The sequence below is a fragment of the Macaca mulatta genome, chromosome 3, assembly GCF_049350105.2.
Source record: "Macaca mulatta isolate MMU2019108-1 chromosome 3, T2T-MMU8v2.0, whole genome shotgun sequence".
Lineage (NCBI taxonomy): Eukaryota > Metazoa > Chordata > Mammalia > Primates > Cercopithecidae > Macaca > Macaca mulatta.
The window spans coordinates 138,607,392-138,633,338 of NC_133408.1; the positions used below are offsets into that span (position 1 = coordinate 138,607,392).

Here is a 25,947-nt window from a genome sequence, read left to right on the forward strand (position 1 = left end):
CTACAATTGGGGGTCTTTACCACTACCGCATTGAAGGGACCCCTGCACCTTCATTGCCACATTACAATACTTTCACCCCTTATCTGATTTGATTACTTTATAACATTTGACATGGGCCACTGTTCTTGAAAATACTCTTTTCTTTAGCTTTAATTACAGTATTCTTTCACATCATTTCCTACCTCTATAACAACTTTTTTTCTAATGTTTTTGAATTCATCTTTCTGAATCTTCTTAATAAATATCAGTGTCTCTAGGATCACACTCCACATTCTGGGCAATCTCATCACTGCCAAGGCTTCCATCACTATCTTTATGCTGTGGTCTTTTCCAGGTGTATTTCTAGTCCCTAATTCCCTCCTGAACCCAATATTTTTATATGCAATAAAAATATTGCATTAGGTGTACTGGACACCTAATTGAACATCCACAAGCCATAGGCACCCTCAGACTTAAGATATCTAACTTGGATCCCCACTCATTCCTTTCACCAAACTGCTTTCTCTTCCTTGTTTTGTATCCAGTAAATGACAGTCCTGTATCCCCAATGCCCAAGCTAGCTTCCTCTCTCGCCCGCCCCATACTTTCAATTGCTTTGTCATTTATAGCTTATAATATAAAACTTTCGAGATTACCTCAGTGTCCCAATGTCAATTTTTGTGAAATTATATTCATTTTTTAATTTTATAGGACTTGAAACAAGTAAGAAATTGATGTAAATGGAAGAGGTTCAACTTATAAAATGTAATTAAATTTAAATGAAGGAAATAAATTTTAAGTTGCCAGTATAAAACTTTAACTGAAGGTGTGAGTTGAGGTGAAGTAATAAATAAGCTCAGCTTGAGTGGGAATTCATGATGTGGAATCTCCTGAGAGGAATTTTGCCTTCTTCAGTCATACCGCTTCCAACTCTAGTGCATCCATTCTCACACATCAGAAATTATTTCTTCCATTTCAAAAGTTATACTCTGAAAACAATTAAAAATATAAAATCCTTGTTACAATCAATTTTCCTTTTTTTTTTTTTCTGAGATGGAGTCTTGCTCAGTTGCCCAGGCTGAGTACAGTGGTACAATCTCGGTTCACTGCAAGCTCCGCCTCCCGGGTTCATGCCATTCTCCTGCCTCAGCCTCCCGAGTAGCTGGGACTACAGGCACCCGCCACCATGCCCGGCTAATTATTTTTGTTTTTTTAGTAGAGACGGGGTTTCACCGTGTTAGCCAGGATGGTCTTGATCTCCTGACTTCGTGATCCACCTGCCTCGGCCTCCCAAAGTGATGAGATTACAGGCGTGAGCCACCGCGCCCGGCCTACAATCAGTTTTCTTACCACTGCATAACCAAAGACTGGTTGAGAAAAATACTGAATTATATAGTCACTACAACTGTGTCCACATAGACAAGAAAGAGGGAAAACACCAGGCGAACGTATTTTCTTTTTTTCCATCTTTCAACTGATAAGTATATTTAATAGAAATGTAGATAAAATACTGTTTGAAGTATAGTGACCATTATTGCCATATGGCATGAAAACATTAAGATGAGACTACATGAGGGAGTATGGTAATTTACATCACACTTGAGATTAATCTTTACAGAAATTAATTTATTTTTTTCAGTATAAAGGAAAGTGTTTCTGCTGAAGTTAGAGATCATCAGGTTACAAAGAATTTGGCAGTTAAAGGAGAATGAGGCAAAACATTCCAAATTTGAAGGATTCAGTAGGCATGACTAACAAATGTTGTATCTCAGAATACATAATAAATTAGGACACTTGTTAAAAGTACGTGGTTGCCACCATAGAAAGAAGTGTGTAGTGTAATTTGGAGTGATGTATGCATGTTTCCTGTGATACTGTGCTTTACATTTTATAATTCTGTATTATCAATATGCACTCATAGTCTTGCTATGATCTTTTCCCAAGATAACTCTTAATTGCTCCAGACTTTACAAGGTTGACTCAGAAGCAAACTGTAGAATGTCAGAAAAGAAATCTCCACCACTTATCGTTAACTAGTGACCATCTAACATGACAGATGGCGCCCTGCCTGTCTTCAGCAGCTTGTGGGACAAAGCTGAATGTCAACACCATTGGGATGTAATTATTGTAATCTCTTGGGTCCAGCTTGGCGTGACCCTGAAAGCAATTCCCCGAGAAATGCTGGGAGCAATGCAGTGATGGAAAGAGCAGAGAAAGAAGAGGTTTGGGAGACCAGCAGCATTTTCAATTTACTGACAAGTGTTTTCACGCTGCTTAAGAATACGTATTTTGCATGTGACAAATCAAATTGACAAATTGAAGAATTCATGGAACTTTCATTGTGGCCTAATTTAAATATTATCAAAGGGCTTTAGTTTGTAATGCAGAAGCAGCTATTTAATGATTTAAGTAATTTTGAAAAATATTTTAATGATTAGAAAGCAGTGTAATTTATATTTTAAATGTTTCTTAAATAATTTGGTAACATTCTCATTATTTTGGAATACACTTTGCAAATTTTTTACTATAACTTGTTTAATCTCTAGAACAAGTCAGTAAATTAGATATTGTTATTAGTTCCAATCGATAGATGGGGCAAATGAGGTACAAAGTTAGCTGTGACACAAAACAAATGGTAGATCCAGAGCTCGAACTGAGCCATCTGGTGCCAGAGTCTCTGTTCTTTATCATTGCACTTTTCCCCGTGCTGTCTTTAAAACATTCAACCTGCCTGTATAGAATAGTGGCACCATACTTAAATACTTAAGTTAAATACTTAAGTATGCAAATACTTAATATACTTAATATACACTTAAATATACTTATTATGGAGCTTGATACTAAACCAGATAATGTAAGAATATCTAAAATTCTAAAGTTACTAAAAATAGATTAGAGGAATTATTAATACAGTAGTCCCTTTTTATCTGCAGGGGATATGTTCCAACGACCCGCAGCAAATGCCTGAAACCATGCATGGTAGCAAACTCGATTTCCATCAATAGGAACATTTTTCTGTTCACATCTTCCACCCACGAAGTTAATACCTTCTCCGTGCTAAGCAGTTATCATGCACTGTGGCTGTAAGTTTTGCAGTTTGAGGTGCGACAGGAAAACTAGCACAATTATTTTTTAAACTTCCTTCCCAGTTTCACTGATAGAAGACGTGTTCTTACTGTAGGTCTTAGCAATATCAGCATATAATTTTTTTTTTCTTTTCTTATTGTGAAGTTTCACCTTTTCACTTATAAGAAGCACTTACAGCTTCTTTTTGGCATATCCAAATTGCCCACATCACTAGTCTTGCACTTTGGGGCTGTTATCAAGTAAAATATGGATTACTAGATCACAAACACTGAGATACTTCCGCAGTCAGTCTGATCACTCAGAAGGCTGCTAAGTGAAGTAATAGGCGGGTAGTGGATATGTTCAACAAAGGCGTGTTTAAAACCCTAGTGGGATGGAGGGGGATTTTATCACCTTACTCAGGGCAGCACATAATTTAAAACTTGTAAGTTGTTTATTTTTGGAATTTTCCATTTAATGTTTTCAGATTGTGCTTGACTAAGGGCAACTGAAACCGTGGAAAGCCAAACTACCAATAAGGAGGGACTACTCCCATTAGTTGGTTAATCATACATTTCTCCCAGAAAGGTGTCTTTAAGTAGTATGTATATATGAGTTCACTGAAAATAGTTTTGGTACTAAAAAATTAATATAGCAATGGAAGTCTGCTTCTAGGTGCCCGTTAGTAGGGAGAACTTTGAAAATGTCACAGATTTTTTCTCTGATTTTCAATAATGCAGACATAGTTATTATTTCTTTTGTATGCAGGGACAAGCATCTAAGAACCATGTTGCTGATGATAGCTGGTATTTATCACACAACCATCCAGTTAAAAAGATTTGAACACTTAGTATGTGCAATCTAATTTATTCCTTACAACAGCCTATGAGGAAGGTGTTTTGTTTGTTTGTTTTGCTTTTTTCGTTTTTTGTTTTGTTTTGTTTCATTTCATTTCCTGAGACAGAGTCTAGCTTTGTTGCCCAGGCTGGAGTGCAGTGATGGGATCTTTGCCCACTGCAGCCTCTGCCTTCCAGGTTCAAGCATTTCTCCTGTCTCAACCTCCCGAGTAGCTGGGACTACAGGTGTCTGTCACCACACCCGACGGCTAATTTTGGTATTTTTACTAGAGATGGGGTTTCATCTTGTTGGTCAGGCTGGTCTTGAACTCCTGACCTCAGGTGATCTACCTGCCTCGGCCTCCGAAGTGCTATTTTTTTATAACACCATTTTACAGATGAAGAAACTAAGAGAGAAGAGTAAATAATTTACTATGGCCTGGACGCGCTGGCTCACGCCTGTAATCCCTGCACTTTGGGAGGCCGAGGTGGGTGGATTAACTGAGGTCAGGAGTTCAAGACCAGCCTGGCCAACCTGGTGAAACCCTGTCTCTACTAAAAACGCAAAAAATTAATGAGGCGTGGTGGTGGACGCCTGTAATCCCAGCTACTTGGGAGGCTGAGGCAGGAGAATTGCTTGAACCTGGGAGGCAGAGGTTGCAGTGAGCCAAGATTGCACCATTGCACTCCAGCCTGGGCAACAAGAGTGAAACTCCGTCTCAAAAAACAAATAATAAATAAATAAATAAATAACTTGCTGTGGTCTTTTAAATAATGCATATAACAAGGTAGTACCCTTGCTGTAAAAACAATTACTTATCACATGGATATAATTCTGATACTTTCTCAAAACCCTGCCTGTCAATCAACCAATATGCAAAGGGCTTTGAAAGCCTAGACCCTGTGAGAAAAGCACCTAAGGAATTGGAATGCTGTAAACACCAGTGCTAATTGTTATGATTTATCTTTTTGGGGTTGTTAGGAGCAGTCAATTCTAGGAGATAAGAGCAGCTGAGTTCAGGCCCTTAAGCAATTTACAGTCTAATTGATGAGATAACTCTTACTGTGAAAAGCTCCAAAACCATACATTATACATTGTTAATGTAAACAAGGAGTACAGTAAATGCCCCAGGCCGGGAACACTTGTGATTTTGGGACACCTTACACCTTTGTCTCCACTCCAAAAAAAGGGCTTTGAGGTGATCTTGAAAGAGGAGAAGGTAAGTTAAGTTGCAAGTGGGAGGAAGAGCTTTCAGCATGGGAAAAACAGGAACAACAACAAAGCTCCTGATGGTGCAAATAAGTCCAGGAGAGGCTAGAGCACAGTGAACATCCTAACTAGAGCTTCTGCCCTTGCCCCCATGCACAAACTGTTTTCCAGGCAACAACTGGAAGTCTTTTAAAAATGGAAATGAGAGTATCATTCCCTTGCATACCACAATTCAAAGATTTTCTCATTTCACTTAAAATCAAAAACCAAACACCACAAAAGTACCTCCTAGTGTCTGACACCTATGACAAGTTTGTGCAGTGAGGATGGTGACTTTAATAAGTGACTTAGGCCAAGAGGAATGGCAATGAAGAGAGCTTCAACTCTGAAGATGCAATAAGGGTAGTGGAGACTATGGCTTCCTCTAATGCACTGGATGTTACTCAGTTCTCCTTGTCCCACATAGAAATGGGCCTAGTATTGCCTGATGTTCTGATTCGTTTAAGAGAATCCACAAATCCAGATTTGTAAGCAAAATCTCCACTTAAAAGTTGACTCAGGTATCTCATCATCATCATTGTCATAAAGACAGTAATAAAGCACTGTGCACACTCAAAACATCTGCAAGACAGATGTCCAGATTAGAACCACAGGCCTCTAGTTTATGACCTTTGCCCCGCACAGTCTGGCTGTGCCTGCTCTGCAGCCACAGTTTATACCACACTTTTCCCTGCTGACCACAGTCTCACCACAGTGGCTCTCTTCAGGTTCTCCATTTCTCAAGCTGGTGCCTACTTTGGGCCCTGTATGCTTTTTGCTTTTTATGCCTAGGGTTGTTTTTGGTCCTTCTAACTTTTCTGACTTCGCATTAGCTTTTACTTGGCTTTGACCCTTCACCTGCCCTTTGTTCCCTTCTACCAGTAGTTCTCAAAGTGTGGTCTGGGGATCTCTGAAGCCCTCAGGATCTTTCAGGGGTTCCACAAGGTCAAAACTAGTTTCATAACAAAAGTAAGATGTGGCTTTCTTTTTTTTCACTCTCATTCTCTCATGAATGTATATGAGTTTTCCAAAAGTTATATGACAGGTGAAATTGCAACATACTGAACCCAGAAGCAGTATGAGAAATCAGCAATCTTTTTTTTTTTTTTGAGATGAATTCTCACTCTGTCGCCAGGCTGGAGTACAGTGGTGCGATCTTGGCTCACTGCAACCTCCACCTCCCAGGTTCAAGCAATTCTCCTGTCTCAGCCTCCCGAGTAGCTGGGACTACAGGCTTGCGCCACCATGCTGAGCTAATCTTTCTATTTTTAGTAGAGATGAGGTTTCACCATGTTAGCCAGGATGGTCTGCATCTTTTGACCTCATGATCCGCCCGCCTCGGTCTCCCAAAGTGCTGGGATTACAGGTGTAAGCCACCACGCCTGGCTGAGAATTCAGCAATCTTCTATTAAAATAGACATTAAAGAGATGTAATCTTTCTAAATGTAACTCCTACTCACTCCTCTCTTGTGATTATGCCTGTAACCCCAGCACTTTGGGAGACTGAGCTGGGTGGTTCACCTGAGGTCAGGAGTTTGAGACCAGCCTGGCCAACATGTTGAAACCCCGTCTCTACTAAAAATACAAAAAACTGGCTGGACATGGTGGTGCGTGCCGTAGTCCCAGCTACTTGGGAGGCTGAGGCTGGAGAATCACTTGAACCTGGGAGGCGGAGGTTGCAGTGAGCCGAGATTGCACCACTGTACTCCAGCCTGGCGACAGAGTGAGACTCCATCTCAAAAGAGACTGTCTGAAAACACCACCACCAACAAAAAGAGATTCTGAGAAAAACGTAAAATACCGCCACTCTTCTCACTGATTTTCACTGATTTTGTAAAAATACCCATATTTTTATAACATTGCATACAAGGCTGTGAATATGAAACTGATCATGCAGTCAAATTATGCAGAAAAACTAAAGGTCTCTAGAAAGGGAAGTAACAGGATTAAAATGGTATATTAAATTATTTTGTAGTGAAAGAGGAAATTTTTATATTTATACTATGTAATGAGTTTTATGGTTATTTTTAATAAATTAATACATATGTAAGGTTTCCCTCAATTTTAATTTCTACTATGATAAATATCAATAAACATAGACCAAAAAAATTTCTTTGAGGTACTCAGTTTTTAAGAATGCAAATAGGTCTTGAGACCAAAATTTTTGAAAACTGTTACTTTATAGATACATATCAAACACTAAAATTATGTCACCCATTTACTTGTTTACTAAAATATAAGCACCATATCAATAAACATAGACCAAAAAAATTTCTTTGAGGTACTCAGTTTTTAAGAATGCAAATAGGTCTTGAGACCAAAATTTTTGAAAACTGTTGCTTTATAGATACATATCAAACACTAAAATTATGTCACCCATTTACTTGTTTACTAAAATATAAGCACCATGAGGGCAGGGACTTCCACCTTAAGGATTTATGTCCAGTGTTCCATTATTGGAATGGTAAGCGTGTGGGAGTTATTTATATCCTAGTGCTCAGGGTGATCGCCAAGGTCTGATGGGAAAAAATTCAAAAATTTGCAACCTCTGGCATAAATGGGTTAATACCCTTCAGCACCTCGAGCGGTGTCTGAAGCACAGTAGGTACTCAGTAAACATTTTAGAATAAGCAAATCAATAAATGAGCATAATGTTTGAATGGGAGTTACATTTAGAAGGATAGGGTTGAGCTAGCTTTATAGGAAGCTTTATATACAAAGCTATAAATATGAAACGGATCTATGCAGCCAAATTAAAGATTAAAATTAAAGATCTCTAGACAAGGAAGTAACAGGATTAAATGGTGTATTAGAAAGATTATTTTGTAGTGAAGGTTAGAGGAAAGAAAGTTAGTTTTTCTTTCTTTTCCTGAATAGCTTTACCAATTCTCCTACTGGTCCCCTCTTGACTTTTTTATTGGGCAGAAGGTTTTGAAACCTTCGTGCATTTCTTACAACTATAAATACATATGTGCTAATGAATGAGGTCACATCAATTTAAATGGAACACTGACAGAAAACACAATTTAGCTCATTAGTAAGGCATGACGAATTTACAGCCAGAAACTCTGTTGACTTTTATAGAGGAACATAAATTAAAGGTGGCCAAATCGTGTTCAGAGGGCCAGTGTTAAGGTCTAAACTTAGGCAAAAATACACATATTCCTTTAAGGCAGTCCTTTCATATAAAGCAGGGGGAGTGTGGCATCTCTGGAGCGATTTGAAGGGTTCAGCGGAGTTCTTTCTCCCTCCTAGCCAGAAGGCACAAATGTCTAAACTCTACCACTAGAGAGACTTTCTTTAAAGTGTCTCTTTCTGCTGTGCTCATTTAAAATACAAATCTCAGAGCAAAACATTAAGAATGTGGGCTCTGGTGCTAAACCCCCGTGCTTCATTTTGCTTCTGTGTTATATGAGCTGCATGACCTTGGGCAACCAATTGAATGTCTCTATGCATCCGTTTAAGCATTTGTAAAATAGATGTTCCTACAGATTTGATGTGAGAACTGAGTAACACACGTAAAAATACTTAGAACATCTGATACGTGGCATGCCCTGTCCTTTTTAGTGTTTGTCATTATGGTAGCATTGAAGGCTAGTTTCAAGGAGGATTCGCTTTGCAGCTGAATGGCAGTGAAACCCCGATTAAGTCATTTAACATGCCCAAGCTTTGATTTATTTGTTTAAAAAGAGAAGCAAAATCTTGCTTTAGATAAATTAAAAGGGAGGAAATCTGTTTAACAAATGGATGTGCTGAATATAAATGATGACTTTTTTAAAAAGTCAATATGGTTAATATGATATTCATTGGTGGCATCAAACAAGACATGGAAGAGAAAGGAACTTTTCAGATGGATTTTGGACACATGAGAAGGGTATTGTCCTGCCACTCAGTTGGGGCAAGGTAGTTGCAGGTAGGGGAAACAAGGCACTGGGTAATCTGTTTGCATAATGACTAGGAGTGCTCATCTAGCACACAGTAAGAAGCTGTGCAGTGGAAACAAAATGAGAGACTTTCAGACAGAGCATGGAGAACAGTGGACCCTACCAATTATAGGCAGGACTTTTGCTCTGAGAAAGAGACAGAGAAAAAGAGACTGAATATTTTTGAGCATGAAGTTTTTGATCATCTGTTCTGTAAGAAGATAAAACTTTGGTAATAAGGCAAAGGAAGAATTGGTGAGCAGAGAAAGTAATGTCTGGAAAAGTAGCCAGGAAGGAGAAGTACCTGAAGTTGGAGTTAAACTCAGGAAGATTCCAGAATGAGTTAAGAGATTTCCATAAGACACCCGACCCTTTTTGGTTTGAGGAATGAGGGAGTAAGGGTTGAGAGTGATACTTAGGTGTGAACCCCAGAAACTAGAAAAATGCTGTTAAACGAATAGTGCTCTCAGGAAAAGGAGAAAAAATCTAGCAATACAATTTTATAATTCTGAACACTGACAGGAGGAAAACATGTTAATCGGAAACCTATTTTAGGTGCTCATGGCTCTTCTGATTCACTTCACTACTGCCACAGTGCCTGGCATGGAGAATATCAATAAATATGAATTCCTTTCCCATTAACCCTGAATGGCTCTGTTGTGAGTTCTGGAAAAGCAAAGAAGAATGTAAGAAACGGAAATGGGGTTGGGTAGACAAACATCACCTACTACACATTATTACTTCTTCTGTGAGAGTTGTTATGGGCTGTAAATATTAAAGGGCACACAGCAAATTTGTATTTTTAATGTTTAAGAACCAATCTACCAGCAAATAGATTTATATACCAAGCAATCCCTGCTTGTCTTGTAATGAGATGCTGATTTTCTTTGCTGCTAACAAACACGTTTTCATTAACATCTTGCTAGCTAATTACTGCTAATTATGAACATTAAATTCCTAAGTGATCACTTACAGGCATTGCCAAATCTGTGTGTGTGGAAGAGGAGGAGGGAGGTATTCTAGTTCATTCATTCCAGTGACTAAAAATTGTGCTGATTTGTAACACCAGGATTTTAAATAAGAAATCTCCACAATCCTCATTGTAGTTAAAATTATAGTTACCCATAATTTATTCCATTATAGTATGTAAGGAATATTATGCTCTTAAATATATACGTAATTTAGGTTTTAGGACTAGTAAATCTTCGCTGATATGTCTAATTTTAAGTATGCATTTTGGTGGTGTAATGCAGCATTTCCTTTGACAAGAAAACCTCGTTATGCATTTAATGTGGGCAAGTCCTAATTTACAGATAAATTGTTTTCTAAAATGTTGTTGGTTGGTTGCCCCAGTTGCTTTTATGACACCTGGTATATCCTCAGTAATGGGCTGCACAACCACACAGTAATCAGCTGTGGTTTCCTGCAATCTGCTACTTGTGGAATTTCTCCAGACTGTAATCCCCCTCCTCCCACTACCCTAAACAACAAATTTTGGTATGAATTTCATGAATATTTTTGCTTATAGAGAAAGGAAAGTAAATGGTCATCAGCTGGTTACAAACATGATTAAATAATATATTAAAAATCAGCATTGTATTTTGAAATACAAGGGAGGGGCCGGGTGCAGTGGTTCACACTTGTAATTCTAAGACTTTGGGAGGCCAAGGCAGGTGGATCACTTGAGATCAGGTGTTTGAGACCAGCCTGGCCAACATGGCGAAACTCCGTCTCTACCAAAAAATACAAAAATTAGTCAGGTGTGGTGGCTCATGGCTGCAGTCCCAGCCACTCGGGAGGCTGAGGCACAAGAATCACTTGAACCTGAGAGGTGGAGGTTGCAGTGAGCTGAGACTGCACCACTGCACTTCAGCCTGGGCGACAGAGTAAGATCTTGTCTCAGAAAAAAAAAAAAAAAGAATAAAAATAAAGTGAAATAAAATATAAGGGAGGGATCTATGAAGGAAAGGAATATATTCTTCGTGCTTCCTCAAGTCTGCCATCGTTTTTGTCTTCCTGGGAGAGAGACATGCACCATCCTCTATTCCAGAAGTCAGCAGTTGCTTCTTACAGACATATTGGAGCCACTGACATGTGTAGCTTGACCTACATTGTTAAAAACAAGGAATTTGTTGTGAATACTTTTAAATAGCAAGATTTCATAATACAATTAAATGGTCGGGTTCTCCTTTTAAAAATTAGAAAATCTAGCAGCACAAGATACTACAATAGCTAAAAATGGCCATTCTCTTTAGACAGAGCATATGCTTTCTGGTTTCAACTGTCTTTGTCGTACCCTATCATTTCCCTGATGTTGAGACGAAGACTCAGTTCCAGTTGATCATCAATTTGTAGTATCTCCTGGCTTGCCTGACTCATTTGCATTACATATTTTGTCTCTAAAGATTTTGAGTGTTTCCTTCTCATGACATTTTCCACACAGAGAGGTTAACTTGTGTGTGTACGTGTGTGTGTGTATGTGTATGTGATTTATACATAAGGATATAGAAAGAAATGATAAACTTTCACCCAGCATTATATGGTACCACTCTGTACCCTGTTGTTTCTCCCTGACTTCAGTACTATGGCATGCACCCCACCTGTACTAGCAGTTCCCAAAATTTCACAGGGCACCCAGGACAAGACAGGAAAACATGAAGAGGTCAAAGGACTCAACACTGTAGAAAAAAGTGAGGACAGAGTTAACTTTACAACATCACTACTTATTAGGGATTTCCACACTATAATCTTTTGAAATATTAGCACTTTGCTCAGTATGTGGGGCCCAACATAAAGAAATTTGTTAGGCCAAGAGTGGTGGCTCATGCCTGTAATCCCAGTACTTTAGGAGGCTGAGACAGGAGGATAGCTTTAGGTCAGGAGTTCTGTACCAGTCTGGGCAAGATAGCAAGATCCTGTCTCAAAAAAAAAAATTAAAAAGAAAAAATAGAAGAAAACAAAGAAATTACTTTTATGTATACTTCAACATCGATGTTTTCTGTTTGTTTTAAAAAGGTATGTTTTGATTATTATAAAGTCTTTTCCTACAACCATTCATCAGAAAATATTATGAACACCCATAATTGCGTGTTAAATTGGTAATTTTGTTGTATATTTTGTATATTTTCAATAAATGCTCTCCAAATAGGGATTATCCCAATAGGCAGTACAACTGGAACTCTTTCCTAGAATTCTCTCTCACTTTTCTCTACCTAAAACCTAGTCAACTTTCTTGACTCACAAGCTCCATTGTTTCCACAATTTCAGCCTCATATTGCTCTCTGTATTTTCTCTACACGCATGTAGTTGGAAAATATGTCCATTTTTAAGCTATATAGGCTCAACAACTTATCTCTTATGAGACACTTATATTATTTTTTTCATCAGGAAAATCTTATGGGAAAATGGCAGTGCCTGTAAATGCAAATGAAATGTTCTATATATTTTAAATGCCCCTTATGTTGAATGATTTTTTAAAAATTACGATTAAGTTGTAAGAAGTCTAGGAATGAGCTACCTCAACACCAAGTTACTATTTGCTTCTCTGGAATGCATAGACAGCTTTCAGTCAAAACACCTTCTCCAGCTATTGTGGCACCGTTCGGGAGTGCAGATTGTAATTATGCATAGCCATCATCATAGATTTCATTGAGAAATCATGCTTTATGTCAACCAAGTGACACATTACTTCCTTTTTTAAATATTTTTTTATTTTATTATTATTATTATTATTATTATTTTGAGATGGAGTCTCACTCTGTGGCCCAGGCTGGAGTGCAGTGGCACGATCTTGGCTCACTGCAAGCTCTGCCTCCTGGGTTCACGCCATTCTCCTGCCTCAGCCTCCCGAGTAGCTGGGGCTACAGGCGTCCGCCACCACGCCCGGCTAATTTTTTGAATTTTTTTTAGTGGAGATGGGGTTTCACTGTGTTAGCCAGAATGGTCTCTATCTCCTGACCTCATGATCCGCCTGCCTCGGCCTCCCAAAGTGTTGAGATTACAGGCGTGAGCCACCACGCTTGGCCTTTGTTGTTGTTGTTGTTGTTATTTTTCATTTTTATTTATTTTTTGCCCTGTGTTATAGTGCTGAGCTACTTCTTAAGAAAATTTAAATGTGATAATTAAAAGTAAAACTTATTGTGTTCAAAGATTTGATTCTAGCTCTTTCATTAAACTAGGAAACTTCTTAAAGTATGGCTTTTATTATGCAAATATTTTTTTAATTTGAATTTTTACCATAATATCATAGAAGACACTGGATTCCTCAGAAGATAGTTTGTCTTTTAGTTCCAGGCCTAAGTGGTAACATCTCGGGATATAATCTTGACAAATTACTTAACTTCCTGAGAATCAGTGTCCTTATATGCAAATTAAATCTACTTACAGAGTTTTATGCAAATTAATTGAAGAGACATATCTGAAAACACTTTTGGATCTTTATCCTGTTCTAATAAGACAAGTCATAGGAGTCCAATATTTACATAAATGTTATTTAAACGATGCTTATTCAATACTTTATGCAAAACATTGAATTAGGCACTACAGGTGATAGACAAAAGAAGAAAACTATAGTACAGCCTCTTAATACATTTATTGTTGTTAACTATAATGTAAGGAATTATCTTCTCAAAGATCAAATGCCACAAAATAAATATAAACAAAGTATTCTGGTAATTGAAGAAAGAGACCAGAAATGCTTTCATTAGAATGCTGGTATTTGATATGCATTCTTTTTTATTTTATTTTTTTCTGAGATGGAGTCTCGCTCTTTCGTCTAGGCTGGAGTGCAATGGCGCGATCTCTGCTCACTGCCACCTCCCCCTCCCGGGTTCAAGCTATTCTCCTGTCTCAGCCTCCCGAATAGCTGGTATTACAGGTGGCCACCACCATGCCTGGCTAATTTTTTTTCCTTGCATTTTTAGTAGAGACAGAGTTTCGCCATGTTGGCCTGGCCACTTTTGAACTCCTGACCTCAAGTGATCCGCCTGCCTTGGCCTCCCAAAGTGCTGGGATTACAGGCATGAGCCACCGCACTCGTACTTGATATGCATTCTTAAAGATGGAAATATGATTGAGAAAGGATATTCCAGATAAATGAGACAGTAAAAACAGAGACATAAGGATAGAATGATTGGAATATATTAGTAGAATAGTAAGTAGTTTAATAGGCCAGTACCATTTAGGGGTGTCATGGAGGACATGGCTACAGATGTTAGCTAAGTGTTATTAAGTCTAAATGTATATTTAATATACATAGGAGTGAAGCTTTAAAAAATGTTTCTGTATCTCTGACAGATACAGAATCATTGAGTTTTAAAGAACAAGATTTTAGATACCATTTTACTTCCATACATTTATTTCTCAGAGTTTTAAGTGACCTTTTTAAGACCACAAAGCTAACTGTAAAGGAGGATTTAAAGAAACTCGTTTTAGAAAAATTAATACTGCACCAGAGTGTATGTAAATGCTGCAAATGATTAAGATTGGTTAGTAATTGGTTAGTTTAAGAGATCATTTCAAGTGATAAAACGAATCATTTAATATGTGATGTAGAGTAATAAGAAATGCAGCAGAAAAGATGTGAGGAGAGCTGGAGAAACAATGAGAGGAAGTGAAAGATGTTGACCAGGGTGTCTGGGGAAATTAAGGTACCTTCTGCAGGAGAAGGCAGACAAGGCAAAGAGTTGATCTGAAGTTAGGTTAGTAAGTTCTGGTCAACATATGCAAAGTTGGAGTTAAACTTTGAAAAATCAAGAAAAGGTATTTAGTAGGCATTTGGGAAAATGAGAATTTCATAGCTCAGGAGAGATGTAGAATCTAGAGTGGTATATTAGTAACCATCTGCATCTATGTGAATCTATGGGAATAGGTTGAGTTTTATCTAATCATAATATTTTGGAAGCTCTTGTAAGAGCCTCCTTACAACACCTCTCTTGTAAGGTGTTGGTGAGGGGCTTTTGTTTTTCTTTATTTTTTTCTTCTACATTGTGTCCTATTTTTCTTAGTATATTTTCCCTATTACTACCTAATTTAAGATTACTTTAGTAACAACATAATAACCCTTGTGTTACTAAGTTAAACATTGAATAAAAACTCTAAGGAAAGGGATACATTTTTTTTCTTATTTCTGTATTTAAATTTTTTTATACTTTTTATTTTTTCATAAGTTATTGAGGTACAGGTGGTATTTGGTTATATGAGTAAGTTCTTTGGTGGTGATTTGCAAGATTCTGGTGCACCCATCACCTGAGCATTATACACTGCACCATACTTGTTGTCTTTTATCCCTCGCCCCTTCTCACTCTTCCCCCCAAGTCCCCAAAGTCCACTGTCTCATTCTTAACACCTTTGCGTCCTCATAGCTTAGCTCCCACATATCAGTGAGAACATACGAAGTTTGGTTTTTCATTCCTAAGTTACTTCACTTAGAATAATGGTCTCCAGTCTCATCCAGGTTGCTGCAAATGCTATTAATTCATTGGTTTTTATGGCTGAGTAGTATTCCATCATGTATGTGTATGTATATTCACACACACACAATATATATATATACTATATATATGAAATAACAAATGCTGCAATTTAAATGTACACACACACACACCCCACAGTTTCTTTACTCATTGATTGATGGTCATTTGGGTTGGTTCCCCAATTTTGCAATTGTGAATTGTGCATCCTTGCACAGGCTATAAGTGTGCCTGTGCAAGTACCTTTTTCGTATAATGACTTCTTTTCTTCTGGGTAGATACCAAGTAGTGGAATTGCTGGATCAGATGGTAGTCCTACTTTCAGTTCTTTAAGGAATCTCCACACTGTTTTCCATAGCAGCTGTACTAGTTTGCATTCCTACCAGCAGTGTAGAAGTGTTCCCTGGTCACCACATCCATGCCAACATCCATTGTTTTGTTGTTGTTGTTGTTGTTTTAATATTTTGATTATAGCCATTCTTGCAGGAGTGAGGTGGTATCACATTGTGGTTTTGATTTGAATTTCCCTGATCATTAGTGATGTTGAGCTTTTTTTTTTTCTTTTTTTTAAATGGAGTCTCGCTCTATCGCCAGGCTGGAGTGCAGTGGCACGATCTTGGCTCACTGTAACCTCTGCCTTCCAGGTTCAAGCGCTTCTCTCGCCTCAGCTGTTCCTTTTGCTGTGCAAAACCCTTTGGCTTAATTAAGTCCCAACTATTTATCTTTGTTTTTATTGAATTTGCTTTTTGGGTTCTGGGTCATGAAATTCTTGCCTTAGCCAATGTCTGGAAGGGTTTTCCAGTGTTCTCTTTTAGATTTATAGTTTCAGGTCTTAGGTTTAAGTCATTAAACCATCTTGAGTAGATTTTTGTATAAGAAGAGAGATGAGGATCCAGTTTCATTCTCCTTCATGTGGCTAGCCAATTATCCCGGCACCATTTGTTGAAAAGGATGTTCTTTGCCCACTTTATGTTTTAGTTTGCTTTGTTGAAGATCAGTTGGCTGTAAGTATTTGGGTTTATTTCTGGGTTCTCTATTCTGTTCCATTGGTCTGTGTGCCTATTTTTATACCAGTACCACACTATTTTGGTGACTATGGCCTTATAGTATAGTTTGAAATCAGGTAGTGTGATGCCTCAAGTTTTGTTCTTTTTGCTTAGTCTTGCTTTGGCTATGCGGGCTCTTTTGGTTCCATGTGAATTTTAGAATTGTATTTTTTCTGATTATGTGAAGAATGATGGTGGTATTTTGATGGGGATTGCATTGAATTTGTCGATTGCTTTTGGCAGTATGATCATTTTCACAATATTGATTCTACCCACCAATATTGAACATCCCATGGACATGGGATGTGTTTCCATTTGTTGGTGTCATCTGTGATTTCTTGCAGCAGTGATTTGTAGTTTTCCTTGTGGAAGTTTTTTGACTCGTTGGTTAGGTATATTCCTAAGTATTTTATTTCATTTTTTTCAGCTATTGTAAAAGTGGCTGAGTTCTTGATTTGATTATCTGCATGGTCGCTGTTGGTACACAAGTCAGTATCTGGAAACTTTGCTGAATTCTTTTATCAGTTCTAGGAGCTTTCTGGAGGCTTTCAAGGTAAACGGTCCTATCGTCAGCAAACAGTGACAGTTTGACTTCCTGTTTACAAATTTGGATGCCCTTTATTTCTTTCTCTTGTCTGATCGCTCTGGCTAGGACTTCCAGTACTATGTTGAAGAGGAGTGGTGAGAGTGTGCATTCTTGTCTCTTTACATTTCTCAGAGGGAATGCTTTCAACTTTTCCCCATTCAGTGTTATGTTGGCTGTGGGTTTGACATAAATGACTTTTATTATACTGAGGTATGTACCTTGTATGCCGATTTTCCTGAGAGTTTTAATCATAAAGGGATGCTGGATTTTGTCAAGCGCTTTTTCTGCATCGATTGAGATGATCATGTGATTTTGGTTTTAAAATCTGTTTATGTGGTGTATCACATTTATTGACTTGCCTATGTTAAACCAGACTTGCCTGTGTTAAATCATCTGAGATACACTGTTAATTTCAACATTGTATTCTTAGAGCCTAATACAATGGTTGGTGAAGAATACATACACAAAAATATTCTTTGAAATAACAAATGTTGCAATTTAAATAATAGTTGCATTTTATAAACTTTGAGATCAGTCTTCTAAAGGCTTTAACTGTTTAAATTCATAGCTATTTAATTTGTGTGACCCATGCTCAGTTTTGTTTTAAATCTACCTTGTTATATGTTTGACTTGATATATTGCCACAAATAACCTCTTATTAAATGTGATATAGATATACAATGAAGTAACTTCTAAAATTTGGACATTTTATAGACTATTTAAAGGAAGATCTAGAATATTGAAAATCCTTGCAAGCAAATATGTGATATCATGTTATTAAATGGCAAATTTAACTGAAACATATTATGTATTATAAATAACTGAATCATTTTCTGATATATATAGTCTAATTGATCTAGAAGCTGTTGCCCTGTGAAAATAATTTATATATATACATAAATATATATTTCTTTTCAATAATAGATAAACTGATGCTTTAGGAGTTATTGATGGATTAATAATCAAAGTTTTTCTGAACAGAGGAGAAAAGAACATTTTTTGTCATGTGTTTTATACTCAAAGTCTGCCCTGTAGTGCTGTTGTGAGGGAACAGAATGGCAAAGGAATGTTCATATTGGTATGTTCTCATTTTCTCATGTTTGGTCAACTGGATAGAAGCCTTTGTTAATTAAGTGAAAATCCATATTATTTCTTTCAGTATGCCTTTGATTTAAAGTCACACATAAACTATGTCAACATTACTGACACTCAATAAACAAACATGACTTAAAGAAGGATTGTTGAAAGTATGCTTCGAAGGTACCTATGGAAGAAAAGCACTCACCAAGCAGCAGGTCTCCCCAAACAGAATTTTTCAAACCCCACACCTGTCTTTATGGTATCCTATGAAAAGGACCTCGTAAGCAAACAGATGTTTGTGTGGGTGGCCTCGTCTTTGCTGTTCATGCCTTTTGATTGAGTGCACTTATCCGTTCTGTTTCTGTCACTGCTGGAAGAGTAATGACCATGGGCCCTTGACCTCGGCAGTTTGGGATCTCAGACCTCCACTTCGCGTTTTTGCCCATCAAGCTTAGATCTTGCTCTCTGATTGAGATAACTTTAACTCTATCAAATGGAAACAGGATAATGCCTCTGTAATACTCAGCTTGGTGGGCAGAGCTCAGGCTATAGTTTTTTACTTAGTTAAGTCAGTTTTCTCTGCCACATTGCAGCTGTGTTTTAAGGGGTGCAGTTGGATCTGTTGTATGTCCAGAGCCACATGTTAACAGAAATATGATGGTGCTGCATTCTGAAAGGAGACATAATAGACTTGGTAATGTGTCTTGAGGAAGAAATAAAAGTGTTCATCAAAATTTTAAGGCAGAAATTCAAGAGTAGTTGGCCATTAGGAGAAAGTTTATAATTTTTCTTAAAAAGATTTTTATGATTATAAATTTATACCACTAAACTATAATCATAGTTTAGTCATAGTTTACTTTAATCATAAAAACTAACCAATAGTTCATTTATTCTTGAACATAGTATTATTGCTGAATGATAAGTTGGATAAAAATACTAGTCTGTATGTATTTGCTAAGCATACATATTACCAAAAGGATTATTTTAGAAGAATTAAGATATTTGAATAAAAGCAAAGTGGTTGTTCTATAAATAGTCTTTTATATTTTATGCCTACTATTAATTAGAATATTGTTTCCCAAGTTTAAATGAGTTTGTAGCCCACAGATGAGACATTTTTGAAACCCGATTACTTAAAAAAAACAAATAATGTCTAGCAGACTTACAAAGGGACTCCTAAACCAAAACACATGTGAAAGGTGTTAGAGATTGCTAAATTTCAGTTCAGTTCAGAAACATTTTCTGTGCCAGCCAGCCAGCCAGCCACTGAACTGTCATCACCAAATAAGGCTTTGAGGCTTGCCTCAGAGAGGAGCTTGCCGTGCAGTGGACTCAAAAGACAGCTAAACGGAGGCTGTCAGCAGACTGTGGCAACAGAAGGGTGCTAAGTTTGAAAATGTATGCCCCCAAACTATTGGTAATATGGAATACACATACAGAAATCAGCTAAGCTTTGCGTTTGACTTAAATCTTTTCTTTTTGTTTTCAACATACAGAATTCAGTTCCTGCAGTTGTCTCAAAGTGATTAAGAGAACTAGTTGCTGTCCTGACTTAGAGAGGCTCTTCCGAGCATTTGTGAGCTGATTGGATCACCTGACACTTGGTAGACATCTTTAGGATGAACTTGAAAATGATAGAGCAGAACAGTATCCTCTCTGGGAGTTTATTGGGTTCTTTTTCAATATAGCCAAAAACTGTAAGACAGGCATAACAAAACTTGATAATATACTTGTTCTAAACAGAAGGAAGTGATTTCTAGATCTAAAGGCATTAAGGAAAACAAAAAGTTACATAAATATGTATGTATGCATAAACATATAACTAGGATAAACCATTACAATGGCTCATCTCTATAGGAAAAATAAATATACTTCTTTGCAGCTACACACACACACACACACACACACACACAGACACACACACACACACACACACACACACTTGTTCTTTTTCTTGAGTTTTCACCACTATTTATTTTTCTTGGATTTATGGTCTAAGAACTAAAGTATGATGAATGCCTGTTTCAGGAGGGAGTTTCAAAGGTTTCAAACGATAGGAAAAGATCAAGGAAAGAAGAAAAGCCTGAAAAGTTGAAAACCCTTGTAAAGTCTGAGTGTTATAATAAAGAGGACAAATAATGCACCTCTAACTAAGGGGTCCAAACTTTATCCTCTTTAAGATACCATTCTGTCCTACACATCTTGGGTTCAGTTATTGGTATGGAGAATTACCTCGAATTCATGCTTGCTCTATTTAAAGTGGGAATTAGTCTGGGCTGAAGTGCATTTGCTCTAATTAAACACTCCAAGGTCACAAAGGAGGATGTGAAAAGTATGGCCTCTAATATGTATGAATTTGAATGACTCAACCTGATGTAACTCAAGCTTTTTGTTTCTGTTTATTTTAGGTATTTTAAAAATAGCCATTTCATTTTGTGCGCTCTCATTTGAGCATGTGTGATTTGTAAACACACAAAGCTGATGCCTATTGTTTACTTTATTTAATAATTTCCTCATCTTTAAAAATAGAAACTAGAATTCCTCCTCAAAATGTCTGTGGTTTTACAAATTTACAACCTAAAACTTTAATCTTAAACTATCTCAAGAGCATTACTCTAGCTTGTTGTAAATTATTCACAGTTATTTTCAGTTTGGAATATATCTGGACATCTGTATAACTAAACATTTTCCTCTGGGATCTGGTATCTGGTCATCAGTGAAACCAACTGGAAGCCGTACAGGCAAACATATTTGGTCCGTCATGATGTATATCAGTGCTTCTCAAACCTGCTTGAACCTCAGTATCATTTGGAAGATTTTTTCAAGTATGCATTTTTGAGCCGCACCCAAAGAAACTGTGATCTAGTAGCTTATGGAGTACCTGGTTTTGTAAGACTCACCTGAAAGCCTTCCTCCTTATACAAATAACTGGGACTATAAGCCATCTTGGATAGCAAATACCTAATATTTATTTTCAATATGCCAATGCTAGAAGTGTGATTGAGTCTTTTAGACACATAAAAATATTAAGGTAAATTTTAAGCCATATCATAGCATAACAGGATTCCCCATATTATAATCTGATATCTGAATATTATAGAAGTTTTGGTATGGAAAAAAATAGGTCTATTTGAATGAGTTTTGCACTTTATGAACATAGAGTATATTTGCCTATATTTAGAAACATCACATACAATAACAAGGCGTTAATAAACATGACATGCAACTAAGTCACTGTCTTTTTAGCAGAATTTTGAGCCAGTAAAAATTCTGGTTTGTTTAGTTAGCAAAGAATATTTAGCTCTTTTACAAGTTCTTCGTACCAATTCTAACTTGTAACTAATATGATCAAACTATTTTCCTCAATATTATTGTGCATTTATCAAGGGTTGAGAGAAATGAAAAAGCTGACTATGCTACCTAGAAAATAAGTTTTGATCGATTAAGATGCTTATAAAAATATTCTATTAAGTTTTTACAAAGTATTTTTAATGGGAAGAGAACACTTTGTAGCAGTTTATTGCTACTAATTAAAACAAAATCCTGATAAGCAATTTTCAAAAATTAACGTATCTGAAGCAAATATTTTGTCTAATAAGCAATTCTGAGATGTCCTGGCTGAATTAGCAATGAATCATATAATTTAGACATTGGATTTTGCTTTTTTTCACCTTTTTTTGTAATTTCTTGCCTTTTAAAAACTTTCTTTTACCTGCTAAATACTTAGGAAATACTAACTTGGGGAGATTTAAGAGTATGTGGCACATGAGCACATCCTGAAAATTCAAATTGCCTTCATTAAAGGGCCCACGTCACTGAGGCCAAAACCTGCATCAGAGTGTTTATGTGCTCTTCTTGGGAAAATTGTGCAAATCAATAATTTGACTCTGTTAAGGAACACATACACACATATAACAAGGCAAATAAAACACATTTAATTCGGGAATTAATTTAATGAAAGGCAAAGGTGGAGGTGATGAGACACTTTTTAAAAGTAAATATCGATGATGAAATTGGTGAGGTTAGCACCGTAGTGACTGGTCCTCCCATTATGCAGTGGCATGTGGTTGTTAGAATGAAATAAGAGGGAGGAAGAAGGGAGGAAGGGGAGGATGGGGATAATGTTGATTTTCACTTCAAGGTTAATCCTGAGAACTGTAATTTTCATTCCAAATCATGGGGGAGGCAAATGGAATGTCCATTTAGGATGATAGCACCTTGAATTTCAGCCATACTTGGTGGCACAGGGGGCAGAATTTCTCATTGTTCTCCCAAGTCAGGACCTTTAGGCCCAGATACAGGATTAGATCCACTTTCTTTTCAGTCTAACCCATCAGCAGCAGAGACGTTTGCAGTGGATGAGTTTTATCTAGGAACAGAAGTGTTGGTAAGATAATGAAATAATGTTTATAACATTTTTTTCCAGAAAAGATTTTATATTCACAATGCTCATTTGTTTATTAATCCTTTAACCTCCAAGCCTACGGTGTAAGGATTTTTTTTCAGCATAAATTCCTATTCTGACCTAGTTTTTCTTTTTTTTTTTTCTTAACCAATGCAGAATTGTATACACTTTGAAAATCTCTGGCTGGCTGTCACCATGATACTGAATGCTCTGCAACATGGCAGTGCCAGCCTCTCTCTGCTTGTGCTAATCTTCATTCTTTCCAGGTTATCATTTTGTTAGTTCACAGTTATTTCATATTCATGTTGCTTTTTTTGTTCAGATGTGGATGTATTATTATATATAAGAAGTGGACATGGTTTGCCTGCTATATGTAGAAAAGAATGAACAGAAAACATCAAATGTTCTAAAATGTATCCTCAAAGGAGTCATTTAAAAAATTCAGATAATCTGTCAAATCCATTGTTATCCTGATACCTTCACAGAATTGGAAGAACAGTGAATTTTTGCCTGCATATTAATAGTGAGCCCTTCAAAAAAATAATAAAAATTTAAAAAGACTCCAAAAAATTTCATAACTATGTTTAATAAAAAATTCCTTTGCTAATGTGTGAAATACTATTAAAAGTGATGTTATCTGCTTATATTTAATACATGTGACTTTTTTTAGGAAGCAAGAAATAAATTCACAAAACCTTATCTTTTTCATAAATTCATGATTCCGAGCCTGCTAACTCCCTGCCGAGTCTAGTTAAAACGTAACATGAATGATTGAGGGAGGTTATTTTTTTAAAAAGCTTCATGTTGAAGTGAAATCTAAAGTGAAAAAGTTAACTTTCCAGCTCAAACTAGTGTTAGGAGTGAATATTTCAAAGAAGGTAAATTATTACAATTGTCATCTCCTTTTATTGTGACTACCAGTTGCCTTGCGTTTTGCATCATGTTGACTCTACTCGAGTCATCCAGCCTTGAGATTCAGAGGAGAGATTCTGAACTCAGACTGCCAGGGAGCCAGCCCTGATTCTGCTGTGAATGTGCGCACATTATTGAAACATTTGTGCCCCAGTTTCCTCAGATTAGGATAAAATAATTTTCATGGGGCCAGGCGTAGTGATTTACCTTGTAATCCCAGTGCTGTAGGAGGCCAAGGCAGGAGGATTGCTTGAATTCAAGAGTTCTAGACCAACCTGGGCAACATAGAGAGACCCCATCTCTATGAAAAATTTAAAAATTACTCAGGAATGGTAGTGCTCACCTGTAGTCCTAGCTACTCCAGAGGCTGAATTGGGAGTTCAAGACTGCAGTGAGCTATGATCATGTCACTGCATTCCAGCATGGGAAGCAGAGTGAGACACTGTCTCAATGATGATCAAATGACAATAATAATAATTTTTGTATGTGGAATGACCATCCATTATAGTTTCCCAGGGACAATCCCTGTTTATGCCAATTGTCCTGAAGTAATTACTGCTAGCTTTCTCCTTTCACATTAAAAAATGTTCCATTTTGGATAATAACTTACAGTCTTTTCATTTATATAGCTATTGTGAATGTTAAACGAGATGATCCATAATCATGGAAAGGGCTTAGAGAAATATTGCTTATGAATATAAGATTATTATGTTTCTTGTGTATTATTCTAATATCAATAAAAGAATTGACAAGGGAAATTCAAAGAGCTATGCATGCTTTAAATAGCGTGGCTTTCCAAGATAGCCTCAAAATGTCTGTTGGCAAAAAATCTGGTTACATCTTATCTTATATCTAAATATAGAAACAATGTTGTTCCATTAGTAGATCCGCATTCCAAAAGTTTCAAATCACTACCTTAATGAAATGCAAACATAGATAACAATGTTATTGGTAGAAATAGGTATAAAAATTATTCTTGGTCTTTCAGGCAAATATTTTAGGTGAATAGTAAGTTAGATATTGGTCATAAGCTAACTGGATTTCATTGTTGGATAAATACCCTCTCCATAAAGATGTAAAAGAGCACAGGTGGCCACTCATTAATATAATGGATGCAGGTCTTATACCCAACTGACAGGCACTGGTATATATGTACTAATATTAAAATATTGGAGGCCGGGTGCGGTGGCTCAAGCCTGTAATCCCAGCACTTTGGGAGGCCGAGATGGGCAGATCATGAGGTCAGGAGATCAAGACCATCCTGGCTAACATGGTGAAACCCCGTCTTTACTAAAAAAAAAAAAAAAAAATACAAAAAACTAGCCGGGCGAGGTGGCAGGCACCTGTAGTCCCAGCTACTCTGGAGGCTGAGGCAGGATAATGGCATAAACCCGGGAGGCAGAGCTTGCAGTGAGCTGAGATCTGGCCACTGCACTCCAGCCTGGGCGACAGAACAAGACTCCGTATCCAAAAAAAAAAAAAAAAATATATACACACACACACACACACACACACACACACACACACACACACACACCCCAGGTGACTCTCACAATAATTACCTCAGCCCTACACAAGAACCTTGGTCCCACCCAGGATCTAACAACTAAGAAGTTCATTTCTGGCCCAGTAGCGAGGCCCCAGAACTGAGTTCTAGTTTAAGACTGTCATCTTTCTAATGGGAGGTATACCTGTGCTGTTTACCTATGCTGTTAAGCACCTCTACATAGCGGACAAGGGGGAATTGTTGCTTTCTAGAGCATGCTCAGTTAAAGGAACACTGAGCCTCCCCTTTCCCTGTACCTTCATGAGCTGCCATTTAGTGCAAGCTCATATGGAGTCTGATCTGAATGTCTTCTTGGGCTAAGGACAAATGGAGATCCTTGAAAAGACTTTTTATCATTTTCTTTGAGAGCATCTTGTTGGGGTACATACAGTCTTCCAGATTTATGAGAATATTTTTATCAGTAACCTTACCTAAAACACATAATATATTTTTTCAGGGTCATTGTAATGTCTCACTTATAAACATACTATATTAATTAGAGCAAAGTAATTTTTACATTTCTCAATGACCTGAATTTTATTTATGGAGCTTATAGCGATAACTGTATTTCATTTTTTTTTCTGTAAAATGATATCCAAAATGAATCTCCTGTTTAAATTTTTTTTATTTTTAATATTTGTGGGTACATAGCAAATGTGTATATATATATATATGGGGTACATAAGATTTTGATACAGACATACAATATGTAGTAATCACATCAGGGTAAATGGGGGTATCCATTATCTCAAGGGTTTATCTTTTTGTTACAGACAATCCAATTAGTCTCTTTTAGTTATTTTTAAATGTACAATAAATTGTTGTTGACTGTAGTTAGCCTGTTGTGCT

General features: G+C 37.0%; 1 protein-coding gene across 1 annotated transcript in view; it reads left to right on the plus strand.

Moving 5' to 3' along the window:
* Nucleotides 1-25,947, plus strand: part of SEMA3C (semaphorin 3C) — a 178,071-nt gene that overhangs the window by 41,908 nt on the left and 110,216 nt on the right.